This window comes from Lutra lutra, chromosome 6 (genome assembly GCF_902655055.1).
Source record: "Lutra lutra chromosome 6, mLutLut1.2, whole genome shotgun sequence".
Taxonomy (NCBI): domain Eukaryota; kingdom Metazoa; phylum Chordata; class Mammalia; order Carnivora; family Mustelidae; genus Lutra; species Lutra lutra.
The window spans coordinates 5886642-5904437 of record NC_062283.1 but is presented as its reverse complement, the minus strand read 5'-3'; positions in this window follow the sequence as shown (position 1 = coordinate 5904437).

The following is a 17796-nucleotide window of genomic DNA, read 5'->3' as shown; positions in this document are numbered from 1 at the left end:
AAACCAATTAATAACAAAATCAAGGAACACATCAATAATAATATAATAATAGTAGAGGACTTTAACACCTCCCTCACTGAAATGGACAGTTCATCTAAGCAAAAGATTAACAGGGAAATAAAGGCTTTAAATGACACCCTGGACCAGATGGACATCACAGATATATTCAGAACATTCCATCCCAAATCAACAGAATACACATTCTTCTCAGGTGCACATGGAACATTCTCCAGAATCAATCACATCCTGGGTCAAAAATCAGGTCTCAACCAGTACCAAAAGATTGGGATCATTCCCTGCATATTTTCAGACCATAATGCTCTGAAACTAGAATTCAATCACAAGAGAAAAATTGGAAAGAACTCAAATACGTGGAGGCTAAAGAGCTTCCTACTAAATGGGTCAACCAGAGAATTAAAGAAGAATTGAAAAAATTCATGGAAACAAATGAAAATGAAAACACAACTGCTCAAAATCTTTGGGACAAAGCAAAGGCAGTCCCAAGAGGAAAGTATATAGTGATACAAGCCTTTCTCAAGAAACAAGAAAGGTCTCAAGTACACAACCTAATCCTACACCCAAAGGAGCTAGAGAAAGAACAGCAAAGAAAGCCTAGACCCAGCAGGAGAAGAGAAATCATAAAGATCAGAAGAGAAATCAATGAAATAGAAACCAAAAGAATAGTAGAACAAATCAATGAAACTAGGAGCTGGTTCTTTGAAAGATAATAAGATTGATAAACCCCTGGCCAGACTTAACAAAAAGAAAAGAGAAAGGACCCAAATTAATGAAATCATGAATGACAGGGGAGAGATCACAACCAACACAAGAAATACAAACAATTACAAGAACATATTATGAGCAACTATACACCAGAAAATCTGACAATCTGGAAAAAATGTATGCATTTCTAGAGACATATGAACTACCAAAACTGAACCAGGAAGAAATAGAAAACCTGAACAGGTAGACCCATAACCACTAAGGAGATTGAAGCAGTCATTAAAAATCTCTCAAAAAATTAGAGCCCAGAACCAGACAACCTCCCGGGGGAATTCTACCAAACATTTAAGGAAGAATTAATACCTATTCTCCTGAAACTGTTCCAAAACACAGAAGGAAGGAAAACTTCCAAACTCATTTTATGAGGCCAGCATTACCTTGATCCTAAAACCAGACAAAGACCCCATCAAAAAGGAGAGTTATAGACCAATATCCTTGATGAACATGGATGCAAAAATTCTCACCAAAATACTAGCCAATAGGACCCAACAGTACATTAAAAGGATTGTTTATGGGAGGGGGGTGGGATTATGGACACTGGGGAGGGTATGTGCTATGGTGAGTGCTGTGAAGTGTGTAAACCTGGTGATTCACAGACCTGTACCCCTGGGGATAAAAATATATTATATGTTTATAAAAAAATAAAATTAACAAGTTCCTAAGAATAAAAAAAAAAAAAAAAAAGGATTGTTTACCACGACCAAGTGGGATTTATTCCTGGGCTGCAAGGTTGGTTCAACTTCTGCAAATCAATCAAGGTGATACAATACATTAATAAAAGAAAGAACAAGAACCATAAGATATTCTCAATAGATGCTGAAAAAGCATTTGGCAAAGTACAGCATCCTTTCTTGATCAAAACTCTTCACAGAGTAGGGATAGAGGGTACATGCCTCAATATCATCAAAGCCATCTATGAAAAACCCACAGCAAATATCATTCTCAATGGGGAAAAACTGAGAGCTTTTCCCCTAAGGCTAGGAACACCGCAGGGAGGTCCACTATCACCACTGCTATTCAACATAGTGCTAGAAGTCCTAGCCTCAGCAATCAGACAACAAAAAGAAATTAAAGGCATCCAAATCGGCAAAGAAGCCAAACTCTCACTCTCTTCAGATGATATGATACTTAATGTGGAAAACCCAAAAGACTCCATTCCAAAACTGCAAGAACTCATACAAGAATTCAGTAAAGTGTAAGGATATAAAATCAATGCACAGAAATCAGTTGCATTTCTATACATCAACAGCAAGACAGAAGAAATAGAAATTAAGGAGTCAATCTCATTTACCATTACACCCCAAACCATAAGATACCTAGGAATAAACCTAACCAAAGAGGCAAAGAACCTGTACTCAGAAAACTATAAATTACTCATGAAAGAAATTGAGGAAGACACAAAGAAATGGAAAAATTGTTCCATGCTCATGGATTGGAAGAACAAATACTGTGAAAATGTCCATGCTGCCTAAAGCAATCTACACATTGAATGCGATCCCTACCAAAATACCATCAGTTTTTTTCAAAGAAATGGAACAAATAATCCTAAAATTTATATGGAACCAGAAAAGACCTCGAATAGCCAGAGGAATGTTGAAAAAGAAAGTCAAAGTTGGCAGCATCACATTCCAGACTTCAAGCTCTATTACAAAGGTGTAATAATCAATACAGCATGGTACTGGCACAAAAACAGACACATAGATCAATGGAACAGAATAAGGAGCCCAGAAATGGACCCTCAGCTCTATGGTCAACTAATCTTCAACAAAGCAGGAAAGGATGTCCAATGGAAAAAATACAGTCTCCTCAACAAATTGTGTTGTGGAAATTGGACACCACATGCAGAAGAATGAAACTGGACCATTTCCTTACACCACACACAAAAATAGACTCAAATGGATGAAAGACCTCAATGTGAGACAGGAATCCATCAAAATCCTTGAGGAGAACACAGACAGCAGCCTCTTTAACCTCAGCCTCAGCAACTTCTTCTTAGAAACTTCACCATAGGCAAGGGAAGCAAGGGCAAAAATGAACTATTGGGACTTCATCAAGATCAAAAGCTTTTGCACAGCAAAGGAAACAGTCAACAAAACCAAAGACAGCCAACAGAATGGGAGAAGGTATTTGCAAATGACATATCAGATAAAGGACTAGTATCCAAAATCTAGAAAGAATTTACCAAACTCAACACGCAAAGAACAAATAATGCAATCAAGAAATGGGCAGAAGACATGAACAGACATTTCTGCAAAGAAGACCTCCAAATGGACAACAGACACATGAAAAAGTGCTCAACATCACTCGGCTTCAGGGAAACACAAATTAAAACCACAGTGAGATACCACCCACACCATTCAGAATGGCTAAAAGTAACAAATCAGGAAATGACATATGTTGGCGAGAATGTGGAGAAAGAGGAACCCTCCTGCATTGTTGGTGAGAATGCTGGTGTGGCCACTCTGGAAAACAGTATGCAGTTTGCTCAAAAAGTTGAAAATAGACCTACCCTATGACCCAGAAATTGTATATTGGGTATTTACCCTAAAGATACAAATGTAGTGATCTGAAGGGGCATGTGCACCGGAATATTTATAGCAGCAATGTCCACAATAGCCAAACTATGGAAAGAACCTAGATATCCATCAACAGATGAATGGATAAAGAAGAAGTGGTGTGTATATATATAGACAATGGAATACTATGCAGCCATCAAAAGAAATGAAATCTTGTTGCCATTTGCAACAATGTGGATGGAACTAGAGGGTATTATGCTGAGGGAAAAAAGTCAATCGGAGAAAGACAATTATATGATCTCTCTGCTATGAGGAATTTGAGAGACAGGACAGTGGGTTGTGGTGGGTAGGGAAGGAAAAAAATGAAACAAGATATGATTGGTGGGGAGACAAACCATAAGAGACTCTTAATCTCACAAAACAAACTGAGCTTTGCTGGGGGTGGAGAGGTAGAGAGAGGGTGGTTGGGTGATGGACACTGGGGAGGGTATGTGCTATGGTGAGTGCTGTGAAATGTGTAAGCCTGATGATGATTCACAGACCTGTGCTCCTGGGGCAAATAATACATTATATGTTAATAAAAATAATTAAAAAATTTTTTAAAAAGAGAGAAAAGAGCAAATATTGCTACATGCAGAAAATATGGATAAATATTGAGAAGACCAGTTGTAAAAGAGTAAATACTACATTTTTCACTTACATGAAATGAAAAAGCAAGCAGAATGAAACTCTTGTCTTTGGAATTGAATCACTGAGGAGGCTGTTCCCTGAGAATTAGGGATGTTTCTTTATAAAAGCTAACTGGCTGGGTACTCATAATGTAGCCTTGGAGTGCCACGTTTTAATTTTTGTTTTTGTTTTTTAACGAAACTCCATATCCAAAACAGATTCAACTCTCACAGATAGATTCTCTTTACCCAGGTAATGAGAGTCAGGTGGGCAAACAGAAGGCCAGTTCATTCATTTAAATTAGTAAATGTAGCGGTTTCATAGACAATAATTGTGTCAATATAATCAACACATTTATGCCCTGAAAACACCCCCCCACGGAAGGCAATATTATGCAAATACAAGAAGAATGACTGTTGACAACAAATGTCCTTTCATTTCACAATGAACAGAACCATGCAAAGTATGGAGAGCAAATCTGTTCACTCAAGAGGGGCTTGGTTCTATCCGATGACACAGATTCTATTTTGCTGCTCAAACGCCCAAACATTCTATCAAGTTCATCTACCACCTCTCCTATGGCTACAGAAACAATTTTGACACATAAAGCAGTTTGTATGAAGAACCCCAAGCCACTTAGGGATAGTGTGACTCTCAGAGAAAGTCAGGAATTGGCATTATCTGATTTTATAAGAGGTAAACTCAAGTTTAAAGACATTAGCGCTTAATCCAAATCATGTTTATTTTGAGGCCACAGATAAAACTAGAAGATTCAGTATACAGGGCTTTGACTCAGAGGTGCTGCTCTCATTCATTCAAAAGCTATTTGTCAAGAGAAGGCTGTTGCCTTCTGTGCTTAGAGACCCAGCTGTCCTTGGAAAAGTCTTTGCCCTCAAGGTGATTACATTCTGCAGGGCAGACAGACAGACCATACGTCTGCAGACAAATAAGAAAATTTCACTTAATGGTGTGTGCGCCAAAGAAAATACCAATCAAGATCAGGGCAAAAGGCCGGTGGGGACTGCACACACATCTGGCTATTCTCAGGGAGAGGGCCCAAAAAAGACCTCGAGGCAGGAACAAGGTTGGCACATTTGAGGGACAGCAAGTGGCTCAGCATGGCTAGAGTTCGCTGCAAGGAAGGGTGGGAGCAGATCAGGTGGGGGAGGCAGGCAGGGGCCAGGTTGTGTTAGGCCTCCAAACCCATAATGAGGGGCTTGGGTATTCAGCAAAACAAGAACACATTTGTAGGGCTTTAAGCAAAGCAAACAATGCCAATGCCTTGAAATGAGCACCCTGGCAGGTGATGTAGAAATATACTTGATACTGAGGAAATTTGGAAGTGAAACACCTTTGAAGCACCAGCACACTTCCTTCCCAATGGATAAAACGTTCTCTCAAATGCCTTGTAGTAACACCTAGCTCAGGGACTTCTCCTTCACCTTTTGCATGCAGAATTTTATGGTTGCTAACATCATCCCTGCTTCCATGGAAATCTAAAGAATATCTGAAATAAAGGACAGTCTTATCTAAGGGGTGTCTAAAGAGAAATTTATGATGAAGAGCTAGCATCTAAATCAAATTATCAATACATGATATGTAAAGAATACATTCCCTTGGTAGCCAAAATTCATAGCATTTACGGCTCGTCTCCTCCCCCACTGCTCAGCCTACTTCTGGCTAAAGGAACATGGGAGCTTCTTGGGTATGTTTTCTAGGTTGGGTGGAGATTATCATCTCTAGTCCTCCCCAAACTCAAGAGCTTGTTTTCTGTATTAACCCAGATCTCTGCAAGTAAAACGTCCTGACGAGGGTGTCAGCTCGATAATTATAGATTGCCTATCTGCTCGAGACGCGTTTGTAGCTATGAACAGCTCCTTACCATTTTGTTATCCTGAAATCCCCAGTGGCTTAGCTCGCCCTGGAAAACCAGTGTGAGAGGCATGTTCCGGACATTATCTCCCACTTGGCTATCCCTTGAGTTCACCCTCAGGTGAACCACCAAGCGCAAGGAAATGGGTCAGGGATGAATCCAATTTCGTGAACATCTGAAAGCTTTCATCTGGTAAAACATGCCATCCTCCTCTCAGAGCTGAACAGATCCCTCCCCAAAAAAGTTATTAGTTAAAAGGCCAATGTGGGGTCCCCGTGGTGATACTTTCAGTGCCACGAGCACTGGAAGAAGGGAGGTAAATAATAGATGGCCTGCTCACTAGGGAGTTTATGTCAGCCCTTCGCAAGAAGCAGATGGAAATTTTAACCCACTCCCATCTGGGCTCAGTTGAGAGCCATCTTTCTTGCCCTCCAAAGAACAGAGACGGAATTTCAGGCTAGTTAAATCACTTCCCCTCAAACGACAAGTTGAAAATGATGGGATGAATCCCGGCTCTGACCTTCCTGCTGGGATAGAGTTAACTGCTTAAGTTCTTTGTCTTCCAAGCCTAAATAATTAGGGTCAAGTGCTTAACCTTGGGCTGGGAAGGTTTGTGGGATTCAAAGTAGATACCTTGGAATGGGCCTCCATGCATGCACACACACACACACACTGGGGGATAACCTTTGCTCCCTTTCTCAAATTCACTCTGGCTTGTCACTGAATTCAGCCAATGGGAGGCTCTGGTGGAAAGGGCAGGTGCAGATTGCGGTCAGGGTATGTGTGTCCCATGTTTGTCCCCACTGGCCCACTGACTGGCAGTGGGTGTCTTGCTCCACGAAACACCAGAGCTCCATCTGGCTGCCCTCTCCCGCAGTTTGGGGTCTCTCCAGCTCTCTCAACTTGGCCATACCTCTGGTCAAGTAAGCACATTCATTTCTTCTTGTCCGAGCGTGCCGTCTCCTTCCTGCCTCACATTGCCAGCCCTCACTTACAGAAATTGATTCTAAAAATAGCACACGGTGGTTACAGTTCCTATGGTATATGTTTGTTACCGTTATGATTATTTTACTATAGAAGATCAAGGGTACAAGATAGTCATCTAAGGTATTTCATTCAAATAATTTTTTTTAAAAGAGCAGTTTTATATAAATCTACACACAGTCAACTGGTGAAGATTTGCCTTAGCAGGTATCAGCCAATAAATTAAGGTTAAACTTTTCAAGTAAATAGGAGATGAGAGCTAACATTTATTGTAAGCCCTCTGAGTGCTAGAGAATTTACACTGTACTCTAATCACTATAACAACTATATATGAATTAGAGTTAGTAAAAATCAGAGCAAATATTGAACAGCTAACCTCACCCTGAGATATCTCCACCTTATTCACACTGCTGTCATTTAAAGGTGTTCATGCATATTTTCTATTTTTTTTAAAGATTTTATTTATTTGACAGACAGAGATCACAAGTAGGCAGAGAGACAGGCAGAGAGAGAGGAGGAAGCAGGCTCCCTGCTGAGCAGAGAGCCCGATGCGGGCCTCGATCCCAGGACCCTGAGATCATGACCTGAGCTGAAGGCAGAGGCTTTAACCCACTGAGCCACCCAGGTGCCCCATATTTTCTATTTTTATTCTTCGCCGTCAAAGAGTGGAGAAGGCAGAATAAAGAGGAATTAGTGAAAATTCAGCACTGTAATCATGGATGCCTCAAAGCATCCCTTCTGGAGGCTGCTGTGATCTGAATGTTGTGTTCCCCTAAAATGGGCATGCTGATATCAGAACCCCCGAACGGTGATGCTATTTGTAGGTGAGAAGTGCTTCAGTTAGGAAGGCACCACCCTCAGGAACCACTATCTCTGTAAGCTGAAGCCACTGGTTCTCCTCTCTGGGTGAAAATTAATACACTTCCTTATACATGCAGAATGCCGAGTCCATGTAACATCACAATAAAGCCACAGGTTTTGAACCCAGTTTCCCCTTGGCCTCTCCGTGGGAGTGCAAAACTGCAGCACAAATGCCTTTCCACATTTTTTTTCTCCTCTTTCCATTAACAAACGGTTATTTTGGCTGCAGGATTCTCAGCTCTCCCCAACTCATTCGTGAAGCAAGCCACTGACCCGCATCTCTCTTCCTTTACTCTATGACTGGGGGGGGGGTAGGGGGACACGGAGAATGTCCTGCAGTTTGGGTTCTCACAGCTCTTCTCTTCCTGACACTTCCTCCCTCCATTGTCTGACATTCCTCTGGGGTCTGTTCAGGTAAATGCAGCTCACCAGGTCCCCACCCCCAAACCGCAGAAGGAGGCTGCCCCATCTCCAGGACACCCATTAATCATCTGCAGATGTCTTCCTGGGTTCCTCCCGTAGCTCACAGCACAGGGGTGGATGGGGCTTGGGGGTGAGAGCCCTATTACCCTTAACTATCCCCTGAGCTTAACTGCAGAAGCCACTGTAGCTGGGCAGGGTCCCATCAGCTTCCCCAGAGGAGGGGAAGATTTCCCAGTGGCGGGAGGATCTGGGCTTTTCCACTGCCATTATAAGGATTCATTTTCCTTTCCTCTCGGGATTTGCTGGTACAACTAATCTCCAAATCTGTGTGTTCTCCTCTCCCTTTTCAGGTCCCTATTTTCTTTTTCTCTTTCTTCTTTACTGTGTCTCCTTCCTTCTTCCCTTCCTTCTTTCCTTCCTTCCTTCCTTCCTCCTCCTTTTCTCCCCCTCCTCCATTCCACCCTCCCTTCTTGCTCTTTTCTGGCCAAAAGGTAAACAAAGAATGGTAAACAAATTTTAAAAGGTGGTCATTAAGAGGTGAGCCCCGTCTGCTTAGTAGCCTGTAATTGGGAATACTTATTTTTAATGAGAGAATGCACTCAATAAAAAGGGCCATGCCCATGGCAGAAGGCATACTGAATTAAGGCATGACATTTAACCCCACAAATTAGATGAAATATACTTAATTCTGCACATATAAAATAAGGAATGGCACAGATTGCATACAACTTTTGTCCACCTTTACTCTCTAATTTCTTCAAGAATTTAGCCTTATCCATGCTGGGGAAAAAAATAAATAATTCTACACATCATTGTCCACGTGGGTATTTCCTTCAAAGTCAAGGATCACCAAGGCGTAGCATGCCTTCCACACTTTCCCTCCGGTGCCCGTGTTAGTCTCTGCTAATCAATCACTATTATTTTTACATTTGAGCACAGAGGCAGCCTCTGTTTTTCTCTAAACAATAATCCACGTTGATTCCACCTGTTAGCAGAGCACATCCCTGGAGGAGAAGTCTATTTCCATTCCTGTAAACAGACCCCAGATTCTCGCCGTGATTATCCGCACCTATGGCATCAAGGGTTGTTTCTTCTACTTCTTAAAGATTATCAAAGTGTGCTACAATGATTGCACATTACATCTGTAATCAGACACAGAGTACTCTGAACGAAGATATCGACTACCCTATGTGATTTGAAGACAGAGGGGCCAACACACAGATTTCCTGCTGACAAAACCAAAGCAGAAAAGTCACGTGAATTATCTGGGCAAGTTTTTGTCTCCCACCGGTTTTCAAAACATTACGAACACCCCAAGAGAGTCATATTTAATGACGTCATTTTAAAAACATCAAGACCAGTATTGATTTTCCAAACATATCTTAAGACCCTTCTTTTTTTTTTTTTAAAGATTTTATTTATTTATTTGACAGAGAGATCACAAGCAGGCAGAGAGGCAGGCAGAGAGAGAGGAGGAAGCAGGCTCCCCGCCGAGCAGAGAGCCCGATGCGGGGCTCGATCCCAGGACTCCGAGATCATGACCTGAGCCGAAGGCAGCGGCTTAACCCACTGAGCCACCCAGGCACCCTTCTTAAGACCCTTCTTATGATTTTTAGAGGAGCAAAGAGGGAAGGGGGAGAGCAAAACATGCAGCACCGTGATGACTAGTGGAAACTTACAAGGAGAACACAAGGGGTTACAAAAAAAAAAATTGTCCTTAAGGGATAAAACATTTCATTTCTATTCCAATTGGTAAACCTTCAAATTAGTTTTGGCATAACACTTGGAAAAATGTTAGTTAACATTCACAGGCAATAATAGTACTCTAGCTTAAAGAGTGTGTGTGCGTGTGTGTGTGTGTGTGTGTGTGTGTGTACATATGTGTGTAAACTTCTATCTAATTCACTGTGATTTAGCTTTATCTTGACATTTACCTGGACTCTGGTAATGGCATTTATACTTAACAATTTATTCTTAACACATATCTTACAACGTTATTCTCAAAAGAAGCTCTTGGTAAATATTGGTCAAGGATCCAGAATCTGTCAAGGAGCCTAATATTGGCTTTCGCTTTTAGCCATCTTTTTTTTCATCTCTATATAAAGAAAATCAGAAACCATTAGCACTCAGGATTTAAGCTCTCATAAATGTCTCATATATAATCCGGGCATGATACCAATGCTATGGGGGAAAATTTGAATAATATGGTGATAGGCCAGTGTGCAGTATGATTACTAAAATGACTTAGCTACATTTCACTTACCAGATGCTCCTATACACAGACCCTACACTAACAGAGCCCTGGATACTCAAAGAAAAGTCACAAGGTGTATGCATTTATTCATTTGAAAAGAAAGTGATTGAGAGCTTCTTACTACAACACTGTGTGTATCTTAGAAAGTGATCACGGTATGTTCCCTGCCTCACTGTGCACACGGTTTGGTGAAGAGTACGGATGAATCAATGCCCACCCTACAATACAGGCTGCTAGGATGATTCTCGATCATGATGCATCAACACCACCCTGTTTTGCCCAATGGTTTCTGATATGGCATTTTGAAAAGGAGATGTCCTTTCTGAGTGCATCAATAAATGAGAGAACACGCCTGTTCTTGGAGAACAAGGCTGCTTCCCGCATGCCCTGTTTTCCCCTGCTTAAGCTCACCTTTTCCCCCTAAGACATGAATCTCTTCTATGGAATACTGGGTCTTTACTTAGTGAAATATCAGTGACAGCAGCTCTTCTCTACACTTGGAAATAAAATAGACAAAATATAAAGAACGTTTCTTAACACGGGCTTTTCAGAGAGCACATTTATCCTAGTAGAGCCTATGGAACTTCAAAGAGCTATTTGACCCCAGGAGGGATGGACAGGGAAGATGTCAGTATGTACCTCCATGAGCTCCATGTCCGGTGGATAGGTAATTAAACCTCCCAGCAACTCAAAGGGAGGGGATGTTATTATTATTATTATTATTACTATTTTATTTTTATCTTATTATTACCATTTCACAGATGTGGAAACTGAGCCTCTCCAACAGGAAATTACTTATATGAGGCCAGTTGACAGTAAGGGACATAGTTGGGAATCAAATGAGGCCAGTCAATACTCAGTTTTTTCTTTCTCATACCTGAGGTTTCCAGGGCCAGGTACCAGTAAGATGCACCTCTGACTGGTCAATTGAGAACGAAAAGAGGCCAATCTGTGACTTTACTGGAAGTCACCAGTTATTTTTCTCTATGTTTCATGAATGAAAAGAGCAAGTATTCTCCATGAAGGGCTGCCAAACAGAGACAGATCTATTTCAGGGCAGTCAAAGATCTGGAACCCCTTGATGATTGGGCAACTCACGGTTGTTGGTAAGATAGATGAATGCAATGAATATGGTACCAGAGACTTCTTTCCCCACTAAAATTAGACCTGGATCATTGAGACAGCCAGCCCAAAGCCTTCAAGTCCGTGGCGCAGCATCACAGCTCTGAAGGCTCCGGCTTCTGCCTACCTCCCTGATCCCAAGCACCTATTTTATTTTATTATTTTATTTTATTTCTTTAATATAAAGCATTTTTAAAAGGTTTTATTTATTTATTTGAGAGACAGAAAGAGAGACAGAGATAGTGACAGAGAGCAGAAGTGGGGAGGAGAGGGAGAGGCAGGTTCCCCACTGAGCAGGGAACCTGATGATATGGGACTCAATCCCAGGACCCTGAGTTCATGACCTGAGCTAAAGGCAGATGCTTAACTGACTGAGCCACCCAAACACTCCATTGAGCACCCACCTATTTTAGTTCATGAGACTCTTTGCCTGCAGGAAGAGATGTCAAGGCAGGAGATGGTTAGGCTAAGAGTCCTAGTATATGGTTCCCCATAAAGTTCTCTTCCTCCGTCATACAAACTGGAAAAGAGATTTTCAGAAAAGTATGCCAACAATTCCATTCTTTTTCTATTCCCTTCTTCTCCTGTTCCTGCTGCCCTTAGGTGCCCTTATTCTTTCAATTCTCCTTGATATCGCTATCCAATCCTTTCTACACTCATGCGCATGCGCGCGCGCGTGCGCGCGCGTATACACACACACGCACACACACACGCACACGCACACACCATTCACTTCCTTCTACGGTGTCACAGAAAGAAGAGATAGTTCAGGCAGTTAGGTTTAATTTTGGCAATAGGCCTGGCATTGAGGGAAACTTCTAGGACAGGGTTTTTTAATGCTTTTTGTGCCATGAAGCCCTTTCACAGTCTGGAAATTCCTGTGAACACCTTCCCCAAAAGGCAATGTCTTTCCTCAAAAGAATGTTTTTTGAGGAGGATAAAATACATAAGATTAAAACGAAAGCCAATTATTTGGAAATAAGTTTTCAAAATATTAAGAAAATATATATGTGATATACTAATTCCTACAATTTTTTTTTTTTTTTTACAGATCCATTAAATAAAAGGTGTAGCAGCTGGTCCAATAACTACCATAATTTTTAAGTGCTGATGATCTTCAATGATATTTAATGCTCTCTACAACCGCCATAAAATGATACAAAAACCATCTGTGACTCCGATTGGTGAAAAGTTACATTTGCCACTAAAATATCTTTTATCTACCTTCAAAAATGAAAAAAATACCAAATTCTGTTAGCAGTGAGTGAAATTAAAAATGTTATTTTCCCCACGTTATGGACCCCTTCAATTTAGGCGAAGAATTCCTGCTTTAGGGTCAGTATTGAGCTCCTCCTACAGCACGAGGAAGATCATCAATGAAGCCTAACTTCACTATGAAGGTAGAAACACCACTTCATTCCAAAAGAGCAATAATCCCATGCCCTGGTGCAAGGTGGGCTAAGCCCATCTGGACAGGAACAGCTCTTACATTATTTTGGGGGCAGAAAGGTAATAATCACCGAAGAGTCTGAGGTGTGTGGACGTTAGTTATGCAATCTTATTACCAGATTATAATGAAAGTAAGGCTACGTTCTGGTGCGGTAAATATAGAATATATTATACAAACACTTCTGCAGTCAAACCCCAAATAGTTAGTATTACCTATTCTGTAACTTTGAGAAGAATCTCACCTTTCTGCCTTTGTAGAGGCTCTGGCCACCCTCCTGCATGAAACTCCCACTCCGGGTAGATGTTACCACATTCAGGAGGTGTGACACTGTGACTTTCATGGTCAGATCAGGTAATCGAGACCAGCCAAAGAGAGCGACATAGGATTAAGGAGCCGCTTTTAAGAACACTGGCTTTGGGTCCTTCCTGAATTCCCGTATTCTATCCACGCAACTATGCTCAACATCACTAAAATATTTTAGCCACATCACATCCCTAGAACAATTTTCATCTTACCTAATCAGAGTATGGTTCTACGTGCGATCGTGCTAAATAACAAGCCACTAATTTCACTGAGCAAACCCATGTCTGACCTTCATTATGCTGATTAGAAAACCCTCAGGTGTTGATTGAGCTATAGATAGTAAAGGACTTTTAGTAGCCATCTTTGGGATGAGCCCTTCTCATATAATGTTGGGCACCATCCCTGGAGTCTGGATTCCTGATTATAGAATTGGAATGGCCCCAGAGCTGAAGCTTGAATTGAGTAACACATGTATAATATTGTACAGTGTGTGCCAAATTGTTTTAAAGTGCATTATTCCAGGCACTGTAATAGACAGTCCCCCATTCAGCATGAATACAGCAAGTGTCTTACCCTAATCAGTTCCCTCACCAAGTTCTTCCGGGTGCCTGGGAGAATGGTCACATGTTCCGAGACCCGCCATGTTGGCACTTGTCTCAATTCACTGTTGCTTTTTCTCTCTTCACCCCTCACCATTCCCTCTTCTATCTGATGCTTTGAGAACACTGGACTGAACCTCAGGATTGAAATGAGATCCTTCCTTAACAAACTCTTCAGTTTCCATTAATTATCTCAAATTGACTTGTCTGGTAAGGTCGCTGATACATTCAAGTGTGAGTTGTTTATTTATTTAGTTGAGTTGTTTCCTTTCAAGGAAGGAAGTTGAAAGGTAACATGAATTTCAGTTATTATTGCAAAAGTCTAAACATTTTTTTTTTTCTATACAAGGTAGCAGCAAGATGGATTCATTCTAAAGGGACCAGAAAATATATGCTAGTGGCACTTGCAAGTTATTACAGTCTAATTGTAGTTAATTTTATTCTCTGGGACAACTAATCTCTCGATAACATTTGCAGTGATTGATTAAAATCCACTCCTTGCTAAAATCAAGGTCTTTGGGTAATTGATGTGCTAATAGACCTGCAATTATTTGAGGCTGTGCTTCCTCACAGAGAGCAAGTCAAGGAAAGGATAAAGTCCAAATAAAGTACCTATTTTGCAACAGGCCTTATGATAATTGCCAGGTGACAGCCTGCTTATCAGCTGTGAGAGGTTTCCATCCTTCATTAATATGTAGTTCAGTTGGACATCAGAGAAACTGGCCCCCATGGGAATACTCTTTGAATATCCCATTATCTCGTTCTCCATACACTTGGCTTGATCCACTTTTTATCTACGTTCACAGAAAGATCTGGCTTTTCACGAACGAGCTTTCTAAACAATCAGCTAGCCATGAACCTGAGCCCCAAAGCTCCATGCGGTGTCAGCTGCTGTAAATTTGGACAAGTGTGTACACCATGAAAGGATCCGCTTAAGTGTTCCAGGCTAAATAGTTTAGAAGAAGACAAAATAAATATTCCAAAGTGGTAACCTGTGAGTTTTCCATTCTGTGTCTTGTGCCTACATGGGCTCCCTGCAGTACTCTTAATAGGAGCTACAGGTCTTTACCGACTTCAGGCATCTTTCTGAGTGGTCCTGTTCTCCTGTCCATTGACTCCTGGTTTCTTGTGCATCAGACTGACCTCTCTACTGAGTCTAAACTTGCCTAAAGAGAGACTGGGATGAATGCATTAAACACTCATTTAGTGGGGCACCTGGCTGGCTCCGTCAGAAGAGCACGGGACTCTTGATCTCAAGGTCATGAGTTTGAGCCCCAGTTTCCTCATAGAGAATACTTAAAAAAAAAAAAAAAAGGGACCTCAGTTAGTAAAATAACAATCATTTTCTTCTATCTCAGCCAGACATGATCCAGGTGGCCAAAATGATAGAATTGTTACCTGACACTAATCAATTTTATTTTCTCCTGGGCCTTATGGGAGAATTTTTAATCGGGATGCAATTCTTTGTGGCTTTGGCTCCCTTTATCTTTGGCCTCATAAAGAATATTCTTGCCTTAGGGTTTATAAGTGAAGTTCATTAAAGATGATTCTTTACAATTATGAGGAATGACTGGGTTATCTTTATATTTCATCGTCATGACAGCTCAAAACAAATAACCAATGTGGTTAATTACTATGGACAAATGAAGAGAAAACACAGCTGTTCAAGTATTAGTAAAATACCGTTTTCAGGTCCTATAATAACGGCTAATGTATATTGTGTATATTACACAATATATACATTGTGTGAATATAACAATGTATATATTGTGAACTGACTATGTACCAGCTCTGTGCTGAACTTCCCTCCTACCGTGTTATTTCATCCATACAACATGTATTATTTCCCTTATATTACATCCCAACTGGTACTGTTAATCTTCCCATTTTACAGATGAGTACACTGAGGGATGGAAAGGTTAGCTTGACTAAGGTCTCCTGGGGTGTAAGTAGCAGATCCCAGATCAAACCAGAACACTGATCAACTGTTTGATGACAACACCCTCAAATATGACTTGTGCTATTTTGAATAAAATGTAGCAAAAGGCAAAGTGGCAAGTGGCCATCGATCATTTTAACCAAGTTCACCTCTTGTTGTTGCTGTTTAAGTATGATTTCATCCCAGGAAATTGGTAGTGAGTGATTATGATTACATTTTCCTCATCTACATGCCTCTGACACTCTTGCTGAAGATGCTAATCCTGGATAAAGCTGTCTTTGATGATGCTGCCACATGCCACCTCCTGTGGGAAATGGATAGATGTCATGTATAAAATAGAATAAAAGGCACGGAGGCAAGCTAGGCTGCTAATAAGAGTAGATCACAGTAATAGATTTAAAATTTATTTTAAGTCTAGTTTTAACCACATAAGTCCATTTCAGAACTCCTACAGATATGAAGAGAAATTCATAAATTCTACACAAATTGAAAGCAGAGATTATACTGTTTGTTAAAATACTACTGTCTAGATTATCATATATATAAATTTATGCATATATACATAAAATTATACACTTATATGTATAAACTTTAATTTATCAGGACTAATCAGTTTCATCCCCTACTAAATTTAGTCCTGACTAACCTTCAATATTCCCATCCAGATATATTCTCTCATCAATGATGATAAAAACATAAGAGGATTCTAAGATTACTGAGTGTGTTTTCTAAACAAAATTTGCTTCCCATTTTAGAAACTTGATGTCACTGAGGCATCACCACCAAATTTAACTTCTGTATTTTTTGTTAAGATAAAAACAGAGAAGGAATCTTTCTAAATGTGTAAGTCCAAGACAAACTTCAATTAGAACCCCCTGACTCTTGCTTAGGATTAAGTCTACATCTCACTTCAGCTTGACAGCAGGAAGGAGACTTTTCTTTCAAGTCTAGGTTGAAACCAGAATAAAATGTACTTTGGAAAAACAAAACAAAACAAAAACAAAATACACCAATGCAGAATATTTGAAATAGCATCTCCAACCCACCTGGCTCCTGTCACCAAAGACACTGGATGGCTGACTCCTGGGGGTGCCCTGGTTGACCACCCTGGAAGGCTGCGACCTGAGTGGATCCAGGGAAGCTTTACAGACTCACTGGGGGAGCGGTCAAGCTAGAGGTCTCAGGTACTCTAATGAGTCTCATTTATTGTGTCACTCAAGTTTGGAGGGCTTTTCCACCAATGGCTTTGCTATGTGGGGTTCAAAACATTGTTATTTTGCCTGAAGGAGTCCTTGTGGTTAAATGGTTGGCACTGGTTATTGCATGAGACTTGGGTTTTGAAACCCAAGACAGCCTCCTATAAAGTAAGCACAGAACACCTTCGGTCCATCCATCCTTGTGGCTGAGCTGTCAAAAAAGCCTGGTCTGAACATGGATAGGCGGGCAGCCCAGAACTTGCTGGCAGGAAGCCTGCAACGGCAGGGCTCAACACACCTTCCCAGGGATGTGCCGAGGGAGGAAGTGAATGGGGCTGACTCGGAAGCTCAGGCTAGTGGAGGAAACAGTGCCCACCCAGAGGAAGACCAGCCTCTAGGCTGGTCTTATGGTCCCCAGCACGGTGAGCTTTCCCAAGTGCGACGCCGATCCCGCTCCTCCCTTGCCTGAGACATTTCAAGAACCAGGGCTTGGGGCAAGAGCCCGGGCGAGAGGGGTAGTCTCACAAGAATATAACTAAATCCAGCGCAGGGGTATAAAGCAATTTAACAAACTGATGAACAGCAGATATTTTGTGAATTGTATGCCTTTATGTGGACAAAATAGCATCATGACATGTCAAGTTATGGGTTTTTTATATGAATGAAGGCAGGGGAGCCTGGAGGCTCAGTCGGCTAAGTGTCAGACTCTTGAGCTCAGCTCAGGTCTTGACCTCAGGATCCTGAGTTGGGACCCTGCGTTGGGTTTTGCATTGGGTGGGGGCATACTTAAGGAAAGGAAAAAAAAACATATATATGTATGTATA